This window comes from Oncorhynchus clarkii, chromosome 1, assembly GCF_045791955.1.
Source record: "Oncorhynchus clarkii lewisi isolate Uvic-CL-2024 chromosome 1, UVic_Ocla_1.0, whole genome shotgun sequence".
Taxonomy (NCBI): domain Eukaryota; kingdom Metazoa; phylum Chordata; class Actinopteri; order Salmoniformes; family Salmonidae; genus Oncorhynchus; species Oncorhynchus clarkii.
This window is the reverse complement of record NC_092147.1, coordinates 67,652,245-67,663,066: the sequence shown is the minus strand read 5'-3', so window position 1 is coordinate 67,663,066 and position 10,822 is coordinate 67,652,245.

Here is a 10,822-nt window from a genome sequence, read left to right as displayed (position 1 = left end):
GGAGCTTGTCAAATTCCAGCCAGTAAAACAGGCATTTCCCTACAAGGCACAGCGACAAAACTGCATTAAAAACACCCTACAAACTTTACAACAAACTTCTGCTTCTGTGAATCACAATGGAAATCATTGGGTGAATTATGACCATTGCCTAAAACATTGACAAAATAGGCATACTGCTTTACTTAGTTGTGATATTACCTGTTTAGGTGTAGGATCTTAATTTGAACCAGTTTGCTACAGCAGGAAAATTAATTATTATGTGGATTATAATTCATGAACATGTTTGTAGGGTTGATACCAGATGAGGCTGGTGGGAGTAAATCAGTGGAAATGTATAAGCACATCAAACACACTGAAACAATGTGTTTGACTCCATTTCATTGATTCCATTCCAGCCACTACAATCAGCCCGTATAGCTCCTCCCACCAGCCTCCTCCGGTTGATACATTTTGTGTAAGGGAACATTTAAAAGCAGAAATTACAAACTTCAGAAGCCTTTTTAAACCGCAGATACACTATAAGTTTTACATTTCCTGCATTGCAGAAATGTTCTGCAACAGAGTGATCAAATTAAGATCCTACATCTAAACAAAGAGCCTTCTGTGAAGCAAGAAATATACTCTAAATGTTTGTATTTAGCTTTCAATTAATCCTGTCCTGTTTAATCCAACAAATCACATTAAAAGGTGCACAATGTCAGACGGTCCATTCAAAGTCTTTTGAGACTGTTGCCAAGGTCCGAAAGGACTGCATGGATGGGTGTGTGTTTTAAGGTCTCAAGCAAGGTGCTTCATCATGTGAGCGGGGGTTCACCGAAACACAAGTAACGAAACTAACCTACCAGAAGGTTGTCCAATTTTGCGAGACAGGCAATGAAGAACCTTCTATGGGTAGGAGCCTTTGTTGCTGCTCTATGCGGGGATAAGTGATTGAGTACGGGTAAGAGCCAACAAAGGGTTTATTCTCAGACTAGTTTTTTCTTGTTCTTCATGTCCTGTTGTATAATGTAGGAGACAGGCACAGGAATACGAAATAGAGGGATTTTATTTCTCTGCCCAAAATAGAGTACGTCATGAACATGACAGGGACGAAGCCCAAAACAAACACGTATATACAGTTGAAGTCGGAAGTTTACATACACTTAGGTTGGAGTCATTAAAACTCGTTTTTCAACCACTCCACAAATTTCTTGTTAACAAACTATAGTTTTGGCAAGTCGGTTAGGCCATCTACTTTGTGCATGACACAAGTAATTTTTCCAACAATTGTTTACAGACAAATTAATTCACTTATAATTAACTGAATCAAAATTCCAATCGGTCAGAAGTTTACATACACTAAGTTGACTGTGCCTTTAAACAGCTTGGAAAATTCCAGAAAATCATGTCATGGCTTTAGAAGCTTCTGATAGGCTAATTGACATAATTTGAGTCAATTGGAGGTGTACCTGTGGATGTATTTCAAGGCCTACCTTCAAACTCAGTGCCTCTTTGCTTGACAGGGCTGGCAGGGTAGCCTAGTGGTTAGAGCGTTGGACTAGTAACTGAAAGGTTGCAAGTTCAAATCCGCGAGCTGACAAGGTACAAATCTGTCCTTCTGCCCCTGAACAGGCAGTTAACCCACTGTGCCTAGGCCATCGTTGAAAATAAGAATTTGTTCTTAACTGACTTGCCTAGTTAAATAAAGGTAAAATCATGGGGAAATCAAAAGAAATCAGCCAAGACCTCAGAAAAAAACTGTAGACCTCCACCAGTCTAGTTCATCCTTGCGACCACACAGCTGTCATTCTGCTCAGGAAGGAGACGCGTTCTGTCTCCTAGAGAGGAACGTACTTTGATGTGAAAAGTGCAAATCAATCCCAGAACAACAGCAAAGGACCTTGTGAAGATGCTGGAGGAAACAGGTACAAAAGTATCTATATCCAACAAGTCCAATATCAACATAACCTGAAAGGCAACTCAGCAAGGAAGAAGCTACTGCTCCAAAACCTCCATAAAAAAACAGACTACGGTTTGCACATCGGGTCAAAGATTGTACTTTTTAGAGAAATGTCTTCTGGTCTGATAAAACAAAAATAGAACACAATGGCCATAATGACCATCGTTATGTTCGGAGGAAAAGGGGGAGGCTTGCAAGACAAAGAACACCATCCCAACCGTGAAGCATGGGGATGGAAGCATCATGTTGTGGGGGTGCTTTGCTGCAGGAGGGACTGGTGCACTTCACAAAATAGATGGCATCATGAGGTAGGAAAATTATGTGGATATATTGAAGCTGGAAGAAGGTCTGTTCAACGCTGGTCCGACCAATCTGATTCCACACTCCAAGACTGCTTCCATCACGTGGACTGGGATATGTTTCGTATTGCGTCAGACAACAACATTGACGAATACGCTGATTCGTGCGTTGAAGGTGTCGTTCCCATAGCAACGATTAAAACATTCCCAAACCAGAAACCGTGGATTGATGGCAGCATTCGCGTGAAACTGAAAGCGCGAACCACTGCTTTTAATCAGGGCAAGGTGACTGGAAACATGACCGAATACAAACAGTGTAACTATTCCCTCCGCAAGGCAATCAAACAAGCTAAGCGTCAGTATAGAGACAAAGTAGAATCTCAATTCAACGGCTCAGACACAAGAGGTATGTGGCAGGGTCTACAGTCAATCACAGATTACAAAAAGAAAACCAGCCCCGTCACGGACCAGGATGTCTTTCTCCCAGGCAGACTAAATAACTTTTTTGCCCGCTTTGAGGACAATACAGTGCCACTGACACGGCCCGCAACCAAAACATGCGGACTCTCCTTCACTGCAGCCGACGTGAGGAAAACATTTAAATGTGTCAACCCTCGCAAGGCTGCAGGCCCAGACGGCATCCCCAGCCGCGCCCTCAGAGCATGCGCAGACCAGCTGGCTGGTGTGTTTACGGACATATTCAATCAATCCCTATCCCAGTCTGTTGTTCCCACATGCTTCAAGAGGGCCACCATTGTTCCTGTTCCCAAGAAAGCTAAGGTAACTGAGCTAAACGACTACCGCCCCGTAGCACTCACTTCCGTCATCATGAAGTGCTTTGAGAGACTAGTCAAGGACCATATCACCTCCACCATACCTGACACCCTAGACCCACTCCAATTTGCTTACCGCCCAAATAGGTCCACAGACGATGCAATCTCAACCACACTGCACACTGCCCTAACCCATCTGGACAAGAGGAATACCTATGTGAGAATGCTGTTCATCGACTACAGCTCGGCATTTAACACCATAGTGCCCTCCAAGCTCGTCATCAAGCTCGAGACCCTGGGTCTCGACCCCGCCCTGTGCAACTGGGTACTGGACTTCCTGACGGGCCTCCAGGTGGTGAGGGTAGGCAACAACATCTCCACCCCGCTGATCCTCAACACTGGGGCCCCACAGGAAACAGCAGAGGGAACACCCCCCTATCCACATCGATGGAACAGTAGTGGAGAGGGTAGTAAGTTTTAAGGTCCTCGGCGTGCACATCACAGACAAACTGAATTGGTCCACCCACACAGACAGCATTGTGAAGAAGGCGCAGCAGCGCCTCTTCAACCTCAGGAGGCTGAAGAAATTCGGCTTGTCACCAAAAGCACTCACAAACTTCTACAGATGCATAATCGAGAGCATCCTGTCGGGCTGTATCACCGCCTGGTACGGCAACTGCTCCGCCCACAACCGTAAGGCTCTCCAGAGGGTAGTGAGGTCTGCACAACGCATCACCGGGGGCAAACTACCTGCCCTCCAGGACACCTACACCACCCGATGTCACAGGAAGGCCATAAAGATCATCAAGGACAACAACCACCCGAGCCACTGCCTGTTCACCCCGCTATCATCCAGAAGGCGAGGTCAGTACAGGTGCATCAAAGCTGGGACCGAGAGACTGAAAAACAGCTTCTATCTCAAGGCCATCAGACTGTTAAACAGCCACCACTAACATTGAGTGCCTGCTGCCAACACACTGACTCAACTCCAGCCACTTTAATAATGGGAATTGATGGGAAATGATGTAAAATATATCACTAGCCACTTTAAACAATGCTACCTAATATAATGTTTACATACCCTACATTATTAATCTCATATGTATACGTATATACTGTACTCTATATCATCTACTGCATCTTTATGTAATACATGTATCACTAGCCACTTTAACTATGCCACTTTGTTTACATACTCATCTCATATGTATATACTGCACTCAATACCATCTACCGTATCTTGCCTATGCCGCTCTGTACCATCACTCATTCATATATCTTTATGTACATATTCTTTATCCCCTTACACTTGTGTCTGTCTATAAGGTAGTAGTTTTGGAATTGTTAGCTAGATTACTTATTGGTTATTACTACATTGTCGGAACTAGAAGCACAAGCATTTCGCTACACTCGCATTAACATCTGCTAACCATGTGTATGTGACAAATAAAATTTGATTTGATTTGATTTGATTTGAACATCTCAAGACATCAGTTAAAGCTTGGTGGCAAATGGGTGTTCCAAATGGACAATAACCCCAAGCATACTTCCAAAGTTGTGGCAAAATGGCAAAGGACAACAAAGTTATTGGACTGGACATCACAAAGCCCTGACCTCAATCCTATAGGACATTTTTGGGCAGAACTGAAAAACCGTGTGCGAGCAAGGAGGCCTACGAACCTGACTCAGTTACACCAGCTCTGTCAGGAGGAATGGGCCAAAATTCACCCAAATTATTTTGGGAAGCTTGTGGAAGGCTACCCAAAATGTTTGACCCAAGTTAAAGAATTTAAAGGCAATGCTACCAAATACTAATTGAGTGTCTGTAAACTTCTGACCCACTAGGAATGTAATGAAAGAAATACAAGCTGAAATAAATAATTCTTAAAAATAAAGTGTAGATCCTAACTGACCTAAGACAGGGAATTTTTACTATGATTAAATGTCAGGAATTGTGAAAAACTGAGTTTAAATGTATTTGGCTAAGGTGTATGTAAACGTCCGACTTCGTCCGAGGTGGAAACCTCTAATAAATATACGGGACGAAACCTGTAATAACAATACAGTGGACGAGACCCGTAATAACAACACAGGGACGAGACCCGTAATAACAATACAGGGGACGAGACCCGTAATAACAATACAGGGGACGAGACCCGTAATAACAATACAGGGGACGAGACCCGTAATAACAATACAGGGGACGAGACCCGTAATAACAATAAAGGGGACGAGACCCGTAATAACAATACAGGGGACGAGACCCGTAATAACAATACAGGGGACGAGACCTGTAATAACAATACAGGGGACGAGACCCGTAATAACAATACAGGGGACGAGACCCGTAATAACAATAAAGGGGACGAGACCCGTAATAACAATACAGGGGACGAGACCCGTAATAACAATACAGGGGACGAGACCTGTAATAACAATACAGGGGTCGAGACCCGTAATAACAATACAAGTGGACGAGACCCGTAATAATAATACAGGGGACGAGACACGTAATAACAATACAGGGGACGAGACCCGTAATAACAATACAGGGGACGAGACCCGTAATAACAATACAGGGGACGAGACCCGTAATAACAATACAGGGGACGAGACCCGTAATAACAATACAAGTGGACGAGACCTGTAATAACAATACAGGGGATGAGACCCATAATAATAATACAGGGGACGAGACCCGTAATAACAATACAGGGGACGAGACCCGTAATAACAATACAGGGGACGAGACCCGTAATAACAATACAGGGGACGAGACCCGTAATAACAATACAAGTGGACGAGACCTGTAATAACAATACAGGGGATGAGACCCATAATAATAATACAGGGGACGAGACCCGTAATAACAATACAGGGGACGAGACCCGTAATAACAATACAGGGGACGAGACCCGTAATAACAATACAGGGGACGAGACCCGTAATAACAATACAAGTGGACGAGACCTGTAATAACAATACAGGGGATGAGACCCATAATAATAATACATGGTAACACGAAAGCCGATACCATAATGGTTTTGTTATACTGTATTTCAGTCTTCTGTGATATATATACTGTGTAATTTGGGATGCAAAGTAAAAATGTAATCTGACATGGTACTTTTTTTAAGCCCATAACCATGTGTGTGAGGTGTATACTTTTGTTTCAAAGTAGATTTGTTTAAGACCAAGAAACACTCTGTGTGACCCTGATTTAGCCCAATGCAGTAAAAGGTTAAAGCAGACAGTTGTAAGAAAATTGTTAGGCCTAAGAAGAATCCTAACCTGGCCTAAGAGGTAAGTGGACAAATTTGACCATGTGAATTCTCTGAGCCTGACCATATAGGCTACTCTCCAGGTGAATACCAAACCATTAAGAGTTCAGACCCCATGGCACTACTTCTGCAAAACATCCTTCAGTGGGCGTACATATAGGCCTACTGTACAATAATTCAGATGAGAAGTGGTCTTACTGTGAAACTTGCTGCACTATCTGTATGGTCATCATACACATTTGAGCATCATACAATCATACAATGGTCCAATGAATAATGATCAATTGAAAGGATCATACACAGACATTGCTGTAGTCTGTGACATGCTGTGTCACACTATGTCTACAATCGCAATTGATCAGTCTGGTGGATCCCAATCACCATAAAAGTGTTTCATTTGTACTCAACAATGAATTACTTAATTATAGTGTGCATTATTCCATAGCTTGAATACTCTCAACTCCGATAGCTTGTCCCTCAACCATTATCAACGACTGTTCAATGTAAACCTTGCACTGTATGTTTTGTACATACTGTCCGAACACATCCCAGTATGTGAGTAGTAAACCTGGAGAAAGCTACAAGAGCTCTTACCATATAAAACAACCTATTGTGTTAACAGCTAATGTCTGGTCAATGTTAACTTTGTAAATATTTAGCTGAAATTAAGACTGGTATAAACAGAGATCAGTGAGTTTCAGAATCACAAGGCTCTGATAGGTGGCTTTAACGGCCAAGTAAGGCGGCATTCGGGCTGCTCACATTCTTATGTCTGGAGCAGACATATACTCTCAGACAAACCTTTTATTAGTGAAGTAAGTCAGCTGTTGTTTGAATTAGGTGACGTGCTTCTTGATGTTGGATGATTGCTATAGCCTCAGCTTCTAGCCTGGTGGGGCCACAGTATTTTAAACTCTTTGTTCGTTGCCAATGTTCTCATGCTTGGGTAGAACGTGTCAGGAATTGATCAAATGAGGTATACATTTGTATCAAATCAAATCAAATTGTATTGGTCACATACACATGGTTAGTAGATGTTATTGTGAGTGTAGTGAAATGCTTGTGCTTCTAGTTCCTACAGCGCAGCAATATCTAACATGTAATCTAACAATTCCACAACAACTACCTAATACACACAAATCTAAGTAAAGGAATGGAATAAGAATATATCCATATTAATATATGGATGAGCAATGGCAGAGTGGCATAGGCAAGATGCAATATATGGTATAAAATACAGTATATACATACAGTTGAAGTCGGAAGTTTACATACACCTTAGCCAAATACATTTAAACTCAGTTTTTCACAATTCCTGACATTTAATCCTAGTAAAAATTCCATGTCTTAGGTCAGTTAGGATCACCACTTCATTTTAAGACTGTGAAATGTCAGAATAATAGCAGAGAGAATAATTTATTTCAGCTTTTATTTCTTTCATCACATTCCCAGTGGGTTATAAGTTTACATACACTCAATTAGTATTTTGTAGCATTGCCTTTAAATTCTTTAACTTGGGTCAAACGTTTTGGGTAGCCTTCCACAAGCTTCCCACAATAAGTTGGGTGAATATTGGCCCATTCCTCCTGGCAGAGCTGGTGTAACTGAGTCAGGTTTGTAGGCCTCCTTGCTCGCACACGCTTTTTCAGTTCTGCCCACAAATGTTCTATAGGATTGAGGTCAGGGCTTTGTGATGGCCACTCCAATACCTTTACTTTGTTGTCCACAACTTTGGAAGTATGCTTAACTTCCTGACTGATGTCTTGAGATGTTGCTTCAATATATCAACCTAATTTTCCTGCCTCATGATGCCATCTATTTTAAGTGCACCAGTCCCTCCTGCAGCAAAGCACCCCCACAACATGATGCTGCCACCCCCGTGCTTCACGGTTGGGATTGAGTTCTTCGGCTTGCAAGCCTCCCCCTTTTTCCTCCAAACATAACGATGGTCATTATGGCCAAACAGTTCTATTTTTGTTTCTTCAGACCAGAGGACATTTCTCCAAAAAGTACCATCTTTGTCCCCATGTGCAGTTGCAAACCGTAGTCTGGCTTTTTTATGGTGGTTTTAGAGCAGTGGCTTCTTCCTTGCTGAGCGGCCTTTCAGGTTATGTCAATATAGGACTCGTTTTACTGTGGATATACTGTGGGGCAAAAAAGTATTTAGTCAGCCACCAATTGTGCAAGTTCTCCCACTTAAAAAGATGAGAGAGGCCTGTAATTTTCATCATAGGTACACTTCAACTATGACAGACAAAATGAGAAAAAAATCCAGAAAATCACATTGTAGGATTTTTAATGAATTTATTTGCAAATTATGGTGGAAAATAAGTATTTGGTCAATAACAAAAGTTTATCTCAATACTTTGTTATATACCCTTTGTTGGCAATGACAGAGGTCAAACGTTTTCTGTAAGTCTTCACAAGGTTTTCACACACTGTTGCTGGTATTTTGGCCCATTCCTCCATGCAGATCTCCTCTAGAGCAGTGATGCTTTGGGGCTGTTGCTGGGCAACACGGACTTTCAACTCCCTCCAAAGATTTTCTATGGGGTTGAGATCTGGAGACTGGCTAGGCCACTCCAGGACCTTGAAATGCTTCTTACGGAGCCACTCCTTCATTGCCCGGGCGGTGTGTTTGGGATCATTGTCATGCTGAAAGACCCAGCCACGTTTCATCAGTTTTTACCAAAAAGTTATATTTTGGTTTCATCTGACCATATGACATTCTCCCAATCTTCTTCTGGATCATCCAAATGCTCTCTAGCAAACTTCAGACGGGCCTGGACATGTACTGGCTTAAGCTGGGGGACACATCTGGCAACTGCAGGATTTGAGTCCCTGGCGGCGTAGTGTGTTACTGGTGGTAGGCTTTGTTACTTTGGTCCCAGCTCTCTGCAGGTCATTCACTAGGTCCCCCCATGTGGTTCTGGGATTTTTGAGTGAGAGGTTGTTTACCTGACACCACACTCCGAGTGCCCTCACCTCCTCCCTGTAGGCTGTCTTGTCGTTGTTGGTAATCAAGCCTACTACTGTTGTGTCGTCTGCAATCTTGACGCAGTCATGGGTGAACAGGGAGTACAGGAGGGGGCTGAGGATGCACCCTTGTGGGACCTCAGTGTTGAGGATCAGCAAAGTGGAGATGTTGTTTCCCATCCTCACCACCTGGGGGCAGGCCATCAGGAAGTCCAGGACCCAATTGCACAGTGCGGGGTTGAGACCCAGGGCCTCAAGCTTAATGATGAGCTTGGAGGGTCCTATGGTGTTGAATGCTGAGCTATAGTCAGTGACCAGTATTCTTACATATGTGTTCCTCTTGTCCAGATGGGATAGGGCAGTATGCAGTGTGATAGCGATTGCATCGTCTGTGGACCTATTGGGGCGGTAAGCAAATCGAAGTGGATCTAGGGTGACAGGTAAGGTGTTGGTGATATGATCCTTGACTAGTCTCTCAAAGCACTTCATGATGACCGAAGTGAGTGCTACGGGGCGATCGTCATTTAGTTCAGTTACCTTTGCCTTCTTGAGTACAGGAAAAATGGTGGCCATATTGAAGCATGTGGGGACAGCAGACTGAGATAGCAAGAGATTGAATATGTCTGTAAACACACTAACCAGCTGGTCTGTGCATGCTCTGAGGATGAGACATGGTATGCCGTCTGGGCCGGCAGCCTTGCGAGGGTTAACACGTTTAAATGTCTTACTCACGTCGGCCACGGAGAAGGAGAGCCCACAGTCCTTGGTAGCGGGCCGTGTCGGTGGCACTGTATTGTCCTCAAAGCGGGCAAAGAAGGTGTTTAGCTTGTCTGGAAGCAAGACGTCAGTGTCCGTGATTTGGCTGATTTTCCTTTTGTCATCCGTGATTGTCTGTAGACCCTGCCACATACGTCTCGTTTCTGAGCCGTTGAATTGCGACTCCACTTTGTCTCTATGCTGACATTTCGCTTGTTTGATTGGCTTGCGGAGGGAATCTCAATTCAATCCGTTTATTTAGGTAATTTATTTTTTCATCCTCTGGACCTTGACTGAAGTATCAGCAATGTCACAAGCATAGGCCATCATGTGTTCTCACATCACCAGAGAATTGCATTTTACCACCTGCACCACTTTGAAGGAATTAACCTCTAAAGTTAGGTCAATAGCAAAAGCATTTTAAAATCTGGAGTGCTGAAAATATACATTTCCCATCAAGTCTATAGTTGCATTATGATGAGTTGTGTACGATTTCTATTCAATCCTTTAGATACAATGCTGTATGCTGGACCCTGTGCCATTAACACAATCTAATTCCCATATTATGAGTCTCAAGACAGAGCTCGGATCGTGAAGTTATTTCCAATGAGCCTGCTCTCTGTCTTTACCACCAAACACATAATGTTTAGAAGTCTCATTTGCTCTGGGACAGATGCCAAGCTTTCTATCATTTCGAAAGACGCCTGTGTTAAAGAACCACTTTGTAAACATTTATTTTCCTGTGAGTGATGCTTTGGTGTGACACTTATTTGACAGTGTTTTGAAGGTGTACTCTGT